This window comes from Mustela lutreola, chromosome 16 (assembly GCF_030435805.1).
Source record: "Mustela lutreola isolate mMusLut2 chromosome 16, mMusLut2.pri, whole genome shotgun sequence".
NCBI lineage: Eukaryota > Metazoa > Chordata > Mammalia > Carnivora > Mustelidae > Mustela > Mustela lutreola.
This window is the reverse complement of record NC_081305.1, coordinates 55,018,206-55,033,169: the sequence shown is the minus strand read 5'-3', so window position 1 is coordinate 55,033,169 and position 14,964 is coordinate 55,018,206. Positions and strand designations below refer to the sequence as shown.

The window sequence follows — 14,964 nt, the reverse complement described above, 5'->3', positions numbered from 1 at the left end:
TTAGCCACCTATAATCCTAGCTTATGCCATGGAGCCATTTGAGATAAGAACTGAGCTATCTATGAATTTGATGGTCTTTCCTCTTCCTCCATTACTATGCCCCATGTAGCCAGTGAGTCAAGGGACTATTTGCCCAAAGAAGTTTTCAGAAGGGGATGGAAAACAAAGGTAGGAGAACAAAAACTGTAAATCCCACAGCTTCTAAGCACCAAATCCTCAGGTCCAGGTGCAAGGCAGGAAGAATCAGGAAGCAGAACCGGTTTTGTTTCTCTGGTAATGCCTCCACGTTCAAGTGCAATTTGGTAAAACTTAGTTAAATCAAGCATCTCCAGATTTCAGAGTTTGGCAATTCCGCAATTCCATTTTTTTTTTTTTTTTTTTTTTGAGGCGGAGGCTGAAGAAATTCTCACACTCACCCACTAGGGGGCAAAGTGTTCATCACAATGTTGTTCATGGTGGGTGTGTCAAAGGCAACCTGGTGTCCCTCACCAGGGAGGAGGAGGTGCCCCAGAGTGTCCAGGGCAGAGGATTCTGCAGCCACCAGAAGCAACAGACATGCCTGCACCAAGAAGGCTGGGTTGGAGTGACAATAGTAAGAAACAGAGCCAGACCTCCCACCCAGTGCTGCTGATATAACTTTAAGATCCATCTATCCCAACCAAAAATACACAATGTGTAAGAACACCTACGAACAAAAGGATACAATAAACAAGACAGTGGTGGCTCTAGCAAGAAAGCAATGTGGAGTCACTAAATTGGAAATAAATCAAACTAACACCTGCTTTGTGTGAACCAGGTGGTTAAGTGTACTGCTGGGGTCAGACTGCCTGTGCTTGAATTAATTAATAATTAAGCTCTTTCACTTAATCACTGGGTGGCCTCAGGCAAATTAGGTAACTCACGGTGCCATAGCTGCCTCATCCATAAAATGAAATGACAAGTGTCCCTACATTATGGGGTTATCCCAAGGATTAAATAAGACAGATAGTGTTTAGAGTAGTACATACCAAACACTATCGAAGTGCTGGCTATTTTTATAAGCTTTATGAAATGAAGATTATGATTTACTTAATCTTTGCACCTGAGGTTATTAAAAATGGAAGGGAGGGGTGCCTGGGTGGTGCAGTTGGTTAAGCCTCCAATTCTTGGTTTCAGCTCAGGTCGTGATCTCAGGGTTGGGAGATCGAGTCCTGCTTTGAGCTTCACATTCAGTTCAGAGTATACTTTTTCCTTCTGTCCCTCTCCCCCCAAATAAGTAAATAAATAAATACATACATAAAAGTTTAAAAAGTTAAAAAAAAAAAAAGGAAGGGAGGGGGGACTTTGGAGCTGGGGAGGGGAAAGAGATTCAAGGACAAGGGGAAACAATAGATCTGGAGGTGAACATGGGGGCTTCTGAGTGTGGCAGGGGTGAAAGGACATGAAAGATGCCTGTATTAGTCAGGGCGGGCTAGATTATGCTGCTGTAACAGGCAGTCTCAAAATTCAGTGGCTTAAAACAGAAAACTTATTTTTTACTCATGTCATTATGGCTGGCTGGTCAAGACTCTGGCAGAGAGGGAAAAAAAGAAGAAAACCCACATTCATTCTTAAAAGTTTCCACCCACAGATGACACCTGCTCCTTGGCCAAATTGAGTCTCCTGGCCATACCATACTTCATGAGCATGAGGAAGAGCAGCCCCTCATGTATGCAGAAGGACTGAGAGTTGAAATATTTGTGAGCAGCTTGAATGACTGGCTCAAAGCCCAGTTTAAGCTTAGGGATCTGAGGGCTGAGGCAACTTGTCCCTCAAGTCTGGGACTGGCTCAGAGAAGTTCTATTATACCACTATGGTGGGCAGTGTAATAGTCCCCTATCACTGTAACAACAACAAAAAAAATCCAAACACAGTGCCTACAAATAATGATAAGCATTTGTTATCTCACAGTTACTGTGGGTCAGGAATTAGGAAGTGGCTGAGCTTGTACACCATGCTGGCTCAGAGACTCATGATATCAGCCTAGGCTGTAGTCATCCGAAGGCAAGACTGGGGCAGGAGAAACTTCCTTCACTGTGGCCCCCTCACAAGCTGGTACTGGCCCTTGGCAGAAAGCCTCAAATCCCTGCTCTTACAGGCTTCTCAAAGGTCCACAAGGTATACCAGCTGGTTTCTTCCAGAGTGAACATTTCAAGAGAAAGCCGACAAAGGGGCCATGTCTTTTGTGACCTAGCCTCCAAAGCCGCACACCATTACTTCTACCACGTTCTATCAATTGGAAGCAAGACATGGAGTCTGGCTCACATCGCAGGAAAGGGCGATTAGCTCCAACCTTTGAAGGAAGGGGGACCCAGGCAGCCAGGGGGAATGGTGGAGTATGTCTTTGGCTATGGAAAAGCCTGTACCTGTTGGATAGGCTCAGGAGCATTATAGGAAATGTGGTAGAGATTGCTAATTGACACCAAAATCTGGTCCCCCTTGAGCACATACAAGTCCCACACATTATTCTAGTTACTCATGTTTAATCTAAGTAATTCTTCTGAAAACCCCGTGAGGTAATAAAACAACACCTAACATTTATGGAGCACATATTACATGCCACACATTATCCTAACTATATTTTACATGCTTCAACTCATTCAGTCTCACAACAACTCAGTGAGACAGGTACGGTTTTGACCTGCATTGATAAATGGGAAAACTGAGGACCTGAGAGGTTAAGTAATGATTCTAAGGTGGCACAGGTGGTGAGTTGCGAGAGCTGGGATTTGAACCCAGGCAGTCTGAGTCCCGGGGCCATGCTCTTGACCACTACACTATAGTAGAAAAGAAAACAGGGTATGCTTTGTGCACACATTGCTGCTGTAAAAAGTTGCACCTGTGGCTCCAAAATTTTCGGAGGGTTCACTGTGCTCCATGAACCTCCTAGAGTAATTGACATAATGTAGTGTATCGTCTAAACAAAGGCAATCTTGAGCACCTTTAAGCCGCACAGAGCTTTAAAAAAAAATCCTTATTTGACAGATGCAGAAACTGAGGCTTAGCAGGGTCGAGCTGCTCCTGCTGGGCTGTGTGGGTAGGGACAGAAGCAGGAGTGGGGCCAGGCAGCCCGGAATAGGTCACTAAAGTACTGGGGGGCCATGCTAATGGCCTGGTTTGGCGTTGGTGGGAGGCTGAAAGGATGCCAGGGAAACTGTTGGAGGGATTTGGCGTTGAGCCCAGAAGAGGAGGCAAAATTAGAGGAGGCAGCTCCTGGGTTGGGTGGGGGTAGGTTGGGGTTGCAGGGGAGGGGGTTGGGAAACAGTGTTGGTGAGGTGGGGAGGGGTGGGGGGAGTGGTAGGTGGGTGGGGGAGAGTTGGGGTGCAGTGGGGGAGGGGCGGGTTTGGTGGGGGGGTTGGGGATCCGTGTTGGTTTGGGGGGATGCATTGGGGGTGCTGTCCCACAGTCCACCGCCCAGGCCCAGCCCCCTCTCCAGTCCACATCGCGTGGTTACAGAAGCAGCGTTTGTCCTCATGTGCTGGTGTGGGAAGATAAATTGGGACAATTACTTTGGAAACGGTCTGGCAGGACCCAGGAGGTCTGGCCAGTGCCCATCCTCTTGCCCTTGTGTGCTCTGTTAGAAGGGTGTGCGCAGGTGTCCTCATACCAGGCGCGGACAGCCACGCCCTTCCTATGGATCCAAAGCCAGGAACAATCCAGATGTCCATCACCAGGAGACTTGCTGCACAAACGCACAGAGCTTTTGCAGATTAATAAAAGGGCATTGCCGTTCCTCAGTTTTCTAGTGACTGGTTGGCAAAATCACGTGTTGCAGCTTTGTGGTTCTTAAAATATTTCAGACATTCGTCAACTATGAACTATCTTAACCTCACTGTCTTGCTAGATCACTGGCGCTGTACCTTCCCCGATGCCGGCCCTCCTCTTCACACAGGGACACATACTTCCTGTCCGCTCTGCCTAACAGTGTTCATTTGGGTCTCCAATGTTCTGTAAACACTGCCTTCCTCCCGGCGGGGCCCTGGACCCCTAACTCCTGGGTGAAAACGGTCCAACCTTGGACCATTCAACCACCAGAAGAAAATTGTTTTAATTGACAGTTGCAGAAATGTGGCATGGTTTTACATTGATCGTTTGCTAATGCAATCGGCGGTATTTTGCATGTATGACAACACATCCTTGGATCATAAAAACAGAACAAAATCCACATGGTGGCACGTTCCTCCGATTCATTCATGCCACACGGCGCTGGGACAAACGGTCACCAGCCACACACCATGTTAGATGCATTTCTTACACATGACTTCATGCCAAAGAAGTCACACAAAGGAAATGAAATCGGAGATTGCATTGATGGAAAGCTCAGAACAGGCCAAAGCCAACCACGGGATCAGGTAAACGGACCAGGAAATGGGGGGAGGGGCTAGGAGGAGGGGGCGCAGGGTTCCCCTTTGTGACCAGCTGGTGACTACAAGGGTTTTTCATTTTACAGCTGTCTACTAAGCTACAAGTTGTGACTTCTAAAATCAATTACATATTTTATTCTTAGAGGAAGGATAATTGCCTGCCATGATCTGATCTTCATTTTACAAAATTGTAGTAAAATACACACAACACAGAATTGACCATGGGGACTGTTTTTATTTATTTATTTATTTAAAAGATTTTTATTTATTTATTTTGAGAGAGAGTGAGCGAGGGAGCACAAGAAAGGCAGGAGGGTCAATGGGAGAGGGAGAAAGAGAATCTCAAGCAAGCCCCAGGCCCAGTGCAGAGCCCTATTCGGGGCTCGATCTCACCACCCCGAGGTCATGAACTGAGTCGGAATCAAAAGTCAGGTGCTTAGCAGACTGAGCCACCTGGGTGCCCCTATTTTTTTCCTAAGTTTTATTTATTTAAGTAATCTCGACACCCCACATGGGGCTCGAACACACACAATCCTGAGATCAAGTGCCACATGCTCTTTTGACTGAGCCAGCCAGGTACCTCCCATTTTAAAAAAAGATTTTGTTTATTTATTTGACAGAGAGATCACAAGTAGGCAGAGAGGCAGGCAGAGAGAGGGGGGAAGTAGGCTCCCTGCTGAGCAGAGAGCCCGATGTAGGGCTCCATCCCAGAACCCTGGGATCATGACCCGAGCTGAAGGCTGAAGCTTAACCCACTGAGCCACCCACGTGCCCCCAGGTACCCCCCACTTTAACCATTTTTTACAGTTAACCATTTTCACTACAGTGGCCATTAAGTACATCACCATCATCTGTCTCCAGACCCGTGAGATCCTAATTCTCCATTCCCACTCCCCTCAGCCTCTGGCATCCAATATTTTATTTTCTGAGTCTCTGAGTTTAACTACTCTAAGTACCTCGTATGAGTGGAGTCAGGCAGTGTTGGCTTTTTTGTGACTGGCGTATTTCACTCAGCATGATGTCCTCAGGGTTCTCGCTGTTGTGGCAGGTGGCAGAATGTCCTTCCTTTTTAGGTGGATTACTATTCCCCCGGATGGAGAGACCACATTTTGCTTATCTGTTCATCTGTCAACAGACCCTTGGGTTGCTTGCTTGCATGTTACATGTTCTATAGCTTTCTGGTTCTGTGTTGCATTTGGCAGCAAAAAAAGCTTTAAAAAATAATGTGCAGTGCTGTTTGCTGGGTAAAGAGCACACACACACATACACACACACACACACACACACACAGTGGCCTGGGCCTGGGTGTCACTTTGAGACAGAGGTGGGGCCCGTGACCTGTCTCCCAGGGCATTTCTCACACCCACAGGGTGGGGCGAGGTCACACCTACCCACCAGCTTCTCTCCACTTCAGTCACCCACCCTGAGGGAGCTACACCACCTCTGCTCAAACTTCAGCTCTGGGTGGCCTCTGGGGCCAGGACACCTCAGGAAATTCAGCACCCTCCCCAGCCCCGGGGCTTCTCTGCAAACAGCTGGGCTAGTGAGGCGCCCCCAGGCTGTCTGCCCTTCTGCAATCCCAGCTGTCCTCCCCATCCTCCAGCTCTGTGCCTCACTGTTTTTCTTTTTGTCTCTCCCTCTCTGGGTCTCTATCCCTGATCTCTAGATCGCCATCTTTTGGTGCCTTTTTTTCTTGGCTTGCTTTTCCTTTTCCTTTTTCTGCCTTTCTGCCTTGCTTTGACCTGTGTTCAGGGAGCCACCCACTTTCTGTGTGACCTTGGGCAAGAACCTTGGCCTCTCTGTGCCCTCCCAACTGAGACACTACTGACATTGGAGAGGCCATCCTGTGCACTGTCATCTCTTGGCCTCCACCTGCCAGATGCAAATAACACTCCACCCCCACTGTGACAGCCACCGAAGTCTGTAAGCTGTTGCCACGGTCCCCCATTTAAGAAACAGTGAGTAAACATTAGTCTCCAGAGTGAAGTGATCAAGAGAATGGGGGGAGTGAAGACCTAATCACAATGTACAGCTTTGGGGTTTCAAATGACACCATCAAAAAAGTGAAATGATGGGGTCACCTGCCTGGCTCAGTCGGTAGAGCATGCAACACATGATCTCAGGGTCATGAGTTCAAGCCCCACATTGGGCATAGAGCTTACTTAAAATTACATTATATTAAAAAAAAATGAGGGGCTGGGGCGCCTGGGTGGCTCAGTGGGTTAAGCCACTACCTTCAGCTCAGGTCATGATCTCAGGGCCCTGGGGTCGAGTCCCGCATCCGGCTCTCTGCTCAGCAGGGGGCCTGCTTCCCTTCCTCTCTCTCTGCCTGCCTCTCTGCCTGCTTGCGATCTCTCTCTGTCAAATAAATAAATAAAATCTTTTAAAAAAAATGAGGGGCACCTGGGTGGCTCAGTGGCTTAAAGCCTCTGCCTTCAGCTCAGGCCATGATCTCAGGGTCCTGGGATTAGGCCCAAGATCGGGCTCTCTGCTCAGCAGGGAGCCTGCTTCCTCCTCTCTCTGCCTGCCTCTCTGCCTACTTGTGATCTCCCTCTCTCTCTCTGTCAAATAAATAAATAAAATCTTCAAAAAAAAAAAAAGAATTCCACCCACAGGATGGAAGAACATACTTGCAAATCACAATCATGATAAGAGACTTGACTTATATCCAGTATATAAAACAGACTCTAACAACTGAAAAGATAAATAACCCAATGAATAAATGAGCAAAGAACTTGAATAGACATTTCTCCAGAGTTGATCTAGAAATGGCCAAGAAGCACATGGGAAGAGGCTTCATGCCATTAGTCGTCAGGGAAACACTAACCAAAACCTCGGTGAGAGACCATCTTTCACCACTGGGATGGCTGTAATCAAAGAGTCAGGTGCTCCTAAGTGTTGGCCAGAATGTGCAGAGACTAGAACTTTCATGCATCACTGGTGTAGGGGTAAGATAGTGCAGCTGCTCTATAAAAATGGTCTGGATCTTCCTCAAAAAGTAAAACATAAAGCTTTATGTTATGACCTATGACCTATGACCCAGCAATTCTGCTCCTTGGTAAATATCCCAAAGCTTTGAAAGCCTATGTCCATGAGAAAGAGTGTGCACGCATGTTCACAATCGTTGGGAGGGGAAAATGGCCCAAATGCCCACCAACTGATGAATGGATAAACAAAATGGGGCCCATTCATGTAGTGGAATATTATTCAGCCACAAAAAGCAATGATGCCGTGACACACACTATAACAGGAATGAATGGTGAAAATGTTATGCTAAGTGAAAGAAGCCAGACTTGAAAGACTTTGTGTTGTAGGATTCCATTCATATGAAATGTCCAGAATAGGCAAATCCTTAGAGACAGAAACCAGAATCATAGGGACCGAAACCCTGGTGGTCAGGGCCTGGGGGCTGGGGGGACAGGGGAGCAATTGCTATTGAGTGTGGGGTTTTTTTGGAGGTGATATTTCTTTCCCTGAACCTCAGTGTTCCCATCTGTAAAATGAGGCTAATATTAGTTAGTACCTCTACAGCACTTTTTCTGTGAGGGGCAAATGAAATGATGCTTTTAAAGTCCTTGTCCCATAAGTGTGAGCTGGAAGCAGCAGGAGAGATAACCCATTGGATACCCTCAGCGATTCTGATTGATGGGACGCCTGGGTGGCTCAGTTGGTTAAGCGTCTGCCTTTGGCTCAGGTCCTGATTTCAGGGTCCTGAAATCGAGCCCTGTGTCAGGCTCCCTGCTCAGCAGCAAGTCTGCTTCTCCCTCTCCCTGCTGTTCTCCCTGCTTGTGCTTTCTTTCACTCTCAGATAAATAAATAAAATCTTTAAAACAAAAAACGAAAGAAATTCTAATTGGTGAAGACTCAGCCTCCTTCCTCTCCTTCTCTTCCTGGCCCTAGTCTCCTCCTTGGCTTTGGTCTCCCCATTCCAATCTATTCCCTCCAGGGCTCCAGAGCTGACCCTGCTCCTCCTTTGTGTATAGCCCTCCCATGGCTCCCTACTGCCCCCAGGACAGAGCCTGGTGGGCAATGGAGACACCTGGCCATACTCTCCCTTGCATCACATTCACTGTAGACCCAAGCACTCAGGGATGGCCTGACTCACAACCCTACACCCTTGACCATGCAGGTTTCCTCTGCCTTGAATGCCCTCCGCATTCTCTTCTTCCCCCCCTGCCCAGTGAACTCAGTTCTGGGCTGAAGTCACAGCCTGGCACATGCCCTTTGACCTAGTGATTCCAATTCTAGGGAGTCAGCCTTCAAATAACACCCATACATCAGCTCAGAGAACTAGGCACAAGGACATTTGTTCACTGTGGCACTGCTAATCATGGTGGAGGAGCGAATAACCTACACGTTCATCAGAAAGGGATGGTCAGAAAAATCCCAGGAGGAGGCTGTGAAATAGGAGAATGGGATAGATGAGAATGAATACAGACAGGCACCTCTTCAAGATGCATTACTATGTGAAAAATGCAAGGCACAAAACCCCATATATTCCATGCTCTGCCCCTCCCTACCTCGCTGAGTGACCTTGGGAAAATTACTTTGCCTCTCTGAAGCTCCATTCCCTTGTCTATGAAGTGGGATGTTCATAATGTCAGAGGTCGCAGTAAAGATTAAGCAACAAAACATGCAGGGAAATGTACAACTAGTTACCATTCAAAAATAGAGCAAATAGTAAGCATTCAGAAAATGTTAGGGTTTTTTTTTCCCTTTTATTTTTTTTCAGAGGGAGAGGGTGGGGCCCAGTCAGAGGGAGAGAGAGAATCTTAAGCAGGCTCCATTCCCCATGTGGAGCTCAACACTGGGGCTTGATCCCACGACCCTAACATCATGACCCAAGCCAAAATCAAGAGTTGGATGCCTAACCACCCAAGCACTCCAGAAAGTGTTAGCTTTTGATATTAGGGCAGAGACTGGAAATTTTTTCTGGGAAGGGCCAGAGAGTCAATATCTTTCCCTTTGTAGACCATCTGGTCCCTGTTGCAACCACTCAGCTCTGTTATTGTATCACAGAGACGGTCACAGACAGTGCATCAGCAAATGGATGCAGCTGTGTTCCAAACAACAATTTAATAGAACAGACAGCTGGCCCCTAGGCCATCTAACCCCTGTATTAGAACTGAAAAAGAGGGGCTCCTGGGTGGTGCAGTTGGTTGACTCCTGGTTTTGGCTCAGGTCATGATCTCAGGGTTGTGGAATTGAGCCCCATGTCAGGCTCAGGCTCAGCGAAAAGTCTGAGGAGTCTCTCTTCCTCTGCCCCTCCTCCCACTGTGCTCTCTCTCTCTCTCTCTTAAATAAATAAATCTTTTAAAAAAAGGAATTGAAAAAGGGACAACTATTTATTTTTATAGGCTTTGTGTGCCCCTCCAACCTTTGAACTCTTGTCTCTCACAGTCTTTATCAGACTGCATTGTGCTACCTGTTTCTCTTTCCCTATGGGGCTCCAACCCTCCCACCACCAGACATTGAACTCTCCCAGGACAGGAACCTTATCTGAGCTACATGGGTCTCTAGAACCCAGCCTCCATCCCTGTTGTAGGAGCACGGCAGGAACATTTGTTGCATTCATTCATTCATAGAGACAAAACATGCCCCAACTACATGCCAGGTCCTGTTCTAGACCCTGAGACTATAACACAGACATGAACTCCTGCAGCTTATGTTGTAAAGGGGCAGACAGTCTGCCAGTCAAATAAACACCCGAAATATATAAGCTCTCAGATGGTCCCATGCATCAAAGAGAAGTAAATAAAGGCGGAACAGAGGATGAGAGGTGAGGAAGGTATTGCTAATTTCCATGGTTTGGCCAGTGGAGGCCTCACTGTGATGGTGAGGTCAGAAAGGAAATAAGGGAGTGAGTCATGGGGATTTCTCAGAGATGAACCTTTGGGTGGATGGAACAGGAAGTGCAAAGTTCCTGAGGTGGGAACAAGCCTGGAATTTTCAAGGAAAAGCAAAGAAATCAGTGTGACAGCACCTGAGAGCATTGGGGAAAGAGTTGAAGATCCAAGACAGAGCACAGGCTTGATGGGGGCACTATAGGGACAGTAATCCCAGTCGTGAAGTCTCCACCCTCTTGACCTAATCACTACCATCCCTCCCAAATTCTCACCTCCTCAGACCTTCATTTTGGGGATTAGGATTTCAACATACAAATATTAGGAGGACACAAACATTCAGACCATAGCAAGAATCAAAATTGTCTCCAAACACTTCCAAGTGTCCCCTGTGTAACTTGATTGCTCCCCATTGAGGATCACTGATCTAATGTGATCATGCCTGTAGCAGTCAGAATAAAGTGGGGTATGCTGTAGTAACAAACTAGCCCCAACTTCCAGAGACATAAAACAGCAAAGGTCTGCTTTTTACTTACACTCATGACTCTCACTGGCAGCTGAGGACTTCTCTTCCAAATTCCCATAGTCCCCTCTATTAAACTCAGGCCAACCAAGAAGCCACTCTTGGGGGCTGTCAGTTAGAGGAAGAAGGCGATGGGCTTACTTCCTCCAAGAAACCAGGAGTATTCCTGCTGTCATTTCATTGGGCCAAGCAAGTCACATGACAGGAAGTACAAACTTTCCATGTCCTCCAGAGGAGAGAAAAAAACTAAACATCTATGAATACCTTATTATATTGCTTCAACATTGGCAGATTGAAATTCATATATTTTACTATATGTTATTTTCACTGTATTTTTCCTTTATTTATAAAGATTATTTATTTATTTATTTATTTATTTGACAGAGATCTCAAGTAGTCAGAGAGGCAGGCAGAGAGAGAGAAAGGGAAGCAGGCTCCTTGCTGAGCAGAGAGCCCGATGCAGGGCTCAATCCCAGGACCCTGAGACCACTGAGCCATCCAGGCACCTCTGTTTATTTTTTTGACTAGGCTCCACACCCAACGTGGGGCTTGTAATAACTACCCCAAAACTGAGGGTACCATGCTGTACTGATTGAGCCAGCCAGGTGTTCCTCCTTTATTTTTTAATTGATATTTAAAAGTTGATTGATCGTGTGTTAATTGATATTTTGAAATTACCTGTACAGATAGGTAACTGATTTTTTTAGGTTATATTATTTGTGAATTCATTTCATCAGGGTAGAGGCTATGAGAAAATTGTTGACATTTTTCAATTTTGAAAATTTCAATTTTGAACTTTTTCAAAAAATGAGAAAAATTGTTTTTAAGGATTTATTTATTTTAGAGAGAGAAATAGAGCAGGGGAAGGGGGAGAAGGGGAGAGAGGGAGGGAGAATCTCAAGCAGACTCCACGCAAAGAGCACAGCCTGATGCGGGGCTCGATCCCATGACCCTGAGATCATGACCTGAGCTGAAATCAAGAATCAGACACTTAACCAACTGAACCACCCAGGTGCCCCAAGAAATGTTTATTATAAAAAGAGGACATGGCATACCCAGTAACAGTGTGGGACAGATGTTCACCAAAATCTGCATACAGAGACAGGGATTGGCAGACTACAGTCTGCGGGCCAAATACTGTCTATGGCCTGACTTTGGGTGGCCCAGAGCTAAGAATGGCTTTATATTTTTAGAGTTGTAAAAAGGAAAAAAAAAAAGAAGAACTAGAGGAATAAGTGATAAAGAGCATATGTGGCTCCTAAAGTCTAAAATATTTACTATCCAGCCCTTTACAGAAAACATTTAACAACCTCCGGACTAGAATGTTCTTAGCAGCCCTATTGTAATAAACCGAAACTGGAAACCACACAAACACCCATTCACAGTTGGATGAATAAAAAGATAGTGTTGTATTTGTACAATGGAATGTCATCCAGCAGGAGTTGAAAAACTTTTTCTGTTAAGGGCTGGATAGTAAATATTTCCGTCTTTCTGGGCCATATGGTCTCTGCCACGGCCATTGTAGCAAACAGCTATAGATAACTGTGAATGAAGAGATGTGGCGGTGTTCCAATAAAACTTTATTTATAAAATGAGCAACAGGCCGGTTTTGGTCCCCAGGCTGTAGTTTGCCAACCCCTGAGGCACAGAAATGAGCATAAACAATCTACAACATAAGCCCACGTGGGTACATTACGTAAAGCCAAAGGAAAACCGGCCGCACAATTCCCTTTATAGGGAATTCGAGACCAAGAATGTTGGCCTCTATGGTGTTTCAAGTGAGGATGGGGTTGGAGTTTTCTGCTTTTGAATCTGGCTTCCCCAGCGTGCTCACTTTGTGATAAAGCCTTGCCTCCTGTGCACTCAGGAGGCAAGAGACTCTTTTGTGGGCGTGTTCTTCCAAACAAAGGCTGGCAAGGGCATTGGCTGGCATGGTCTGCGATCTCCCATGGCAGCTGGCGCACAACAGAGGGGCCCCCCGGCCTCTCTCTGGAGGTGGGATCTGACCGGCTTCTCAGCCTCGCAGCTGTTGGAGCTTCTCAGAGCCGCTGATGGAGTGAATTCGACGTGGTGGAAAAATTCTCAGATTCTTAGGAGAACCACGCCTCCCTGACGACTCCCTCTTCATCTCTCCAGTTTCAAACCAAGAAATGAGCAGGGAGAAGAAGAAGAAAAAAAAAAAACAAGTTAAAATACCTCGGAGATGCCAAGGGAAATGTCATAAATGTCAGGTGATGAAATTTACATTCATCATTCCTAAGAGAGCGTTGTTAACTCCTCTCCTTCAGGCTGTGACTCTAGTGTCCCCTCCACAGAGAGACCTTCCCTGGGCCACCCAATGGTCGCCTGTGACTATCAGAGGCTGGGAAGAAGCAAGGAAGAATTCTTTCCTCTGGTTTTTGAAGGTGGCATGGCCCCGCCAACACCTTGATCTCAGGCTTCTGTGCTTCCCCAACCATAGGCCTATAACACATGTCTGTTGTTCTAAGCCACCCAATCTCATGGCATTTTTGCATGGCAGCCCTAGGAAAAGGATCCAGTGTGTGTTACCATCTGACTTATTATTTATCTTGTTTATTCTCTCCCCAGTGGGATGTGAAATCCACAAGGGCCAGTATTTGTGTCCATCTTGTCCACTGCTGCCTCCCCAGGGACTAGCCAGAGCTTGTCCTCATAGGTGATCAGTTAGCGTTTATCGAATGAATTCGTTTAGGCATTCTAAAAACACAGAGTGAGCACTTTCTTTGTACCGATGCACTGTAGGGTCAGAGTGGATATTAGGCATGGTTGATACTGCCCTCATCATGCTGAGAGGACAGACCTCTGTCCTGAGAGGACAGTCACAAAACACAGATGAAAGTGAACGGACGTATCTGTAGGAAATGAGCCTGGAGGAGGAGCTCTGTGGGTCAGCAGACAGATTAGTGAGGGTTGTGCAGTGAAGAGACACTATCAGGAGGAACCATGATTTGAGTTGAGGATTGACAGGTTGAATTATGTCTCCCTAAAATGACACTGAAGTTTTGACCCCCAGGACTTACGAATGTGACCATATTTGGAGGTAAGGTCTTGGCAAATGATCAAGTTAAGGTATGTATTAGGGTGGGAGCTACTCCAATAGGATTGAGGTCCTCGTAAAAAAGGGGAAGGTTGTGGGGCACCTGCCTGGTTCTGTTGGTGGAGCCTCTGACTCTCGATCTCAGGGTCATGAGTTTAAGCCCCATGTTGGGGATAGAGATAGCTAAAGCAGCTGGGGCAGGAGCTTGGACACTGACACACACATACAGGGGGAAGACAACGTGAAGACAGAGAAAACATCATGTTCAAGTCAGGAATGCCTGAAGCCAAAGCTGCCAGAAGCTGGGAGAGATGCCTAGGCCAAATTCTCCCTCAGAGCCTCACAAAGAACCCACCCAGCTGACATCTTGGTTTTCAGCTTCCAGATTCCAGAACCGTGAGACAAAAACATGTCTGTTGTCTGGGCCACCCAGTTTGTGGAGCGGGTTATGGCGGCTCTAGCGAGCAACTCCAGGTGGGTAAAACTCAGATACGTGGGGAAGAGAAGGTAGCCAATGCTCAGAGGTTGAAAATCTCTGCCTCCGTTGTACTTCCGTTTACTATTCTCAGAGTTCATTTCCTGTCTGTCTGTGTTCTCTCTTTCCTTTGGTCAGCATTTTATTTTATTTTATTTTATTTTTTTTTAAAAGATTTTATTTATTTATTTGACAGACAGAGATCACAAGTAGGCAGAGAGGCAGGAAGAAAGAGAGAGAGAAGGAAGGAGGCTCCCCATGGAGGAGAGAGCCCGATGTGGGGCTCGATCCCAGAACCCTGGGATCATGACCTGAGCCGAAGGCAAAGGCTTTAACCCACTGAGCCACCCAGGTGCCCCTTGGTCAGCGTTTTAAAAAACTTACTGCCACCTGATATTACATAATACATCATATATTTTATTGCTTACTTGTTCATTGTCCATCTCCTCTACTGCCAGGTGAGATCCAGGAGGAAAGAGACTCTCTGTGTTGTCCGTGGTGGTATTCCCAGCATGGAGTAGGTGCTCAAAAAAATTCCTGTTGGGACTCCTGGGTGGCTCAGTTGGTTAAACGACTGCCTTCGGCTCAGGTCATGATCCCAGCGTCCTGGGGTCGAGTCCCACATCGGGCTCCTTGCTCAGCAGGGAGCCTGCTTCTCCCTCTGCCTCTGCCTGCCATTCTGT

General features: G+C 46.6%; 2 protein-coding genes across 2 annotated transcripts in view; one reads left to right on the top strand and one right to left on the bottom strand.

Moving 5' to 3' along the window:
• VRK3 (VRK serine/threonine kinase 3) overlaps positions 1-14,964 on the bottom strand; it is a 197,096-nt gene that overhangs the window by 90,205 nt on the left and 91,927 nt on the right. The window lies entirely within an intron of this gene.
• MYH14 (myosin heavy chain 14) overlaps positions 13,687-14,964 on the top strand; it is a 101,828-nt gene continuing 100,550 nt past the window's right edge. Inside the window, exons 1-2 of the mRNA XM_059151009.1 lie at positions 13,687-13,809; positions 14,185-14,280. The gene's annotated coding sequence lies outside the window, so the exon portion shown is untranslated. The remainder of the gene's footprint in view (positions 13,810-14,184; positions 14,281-14,964) is intronic.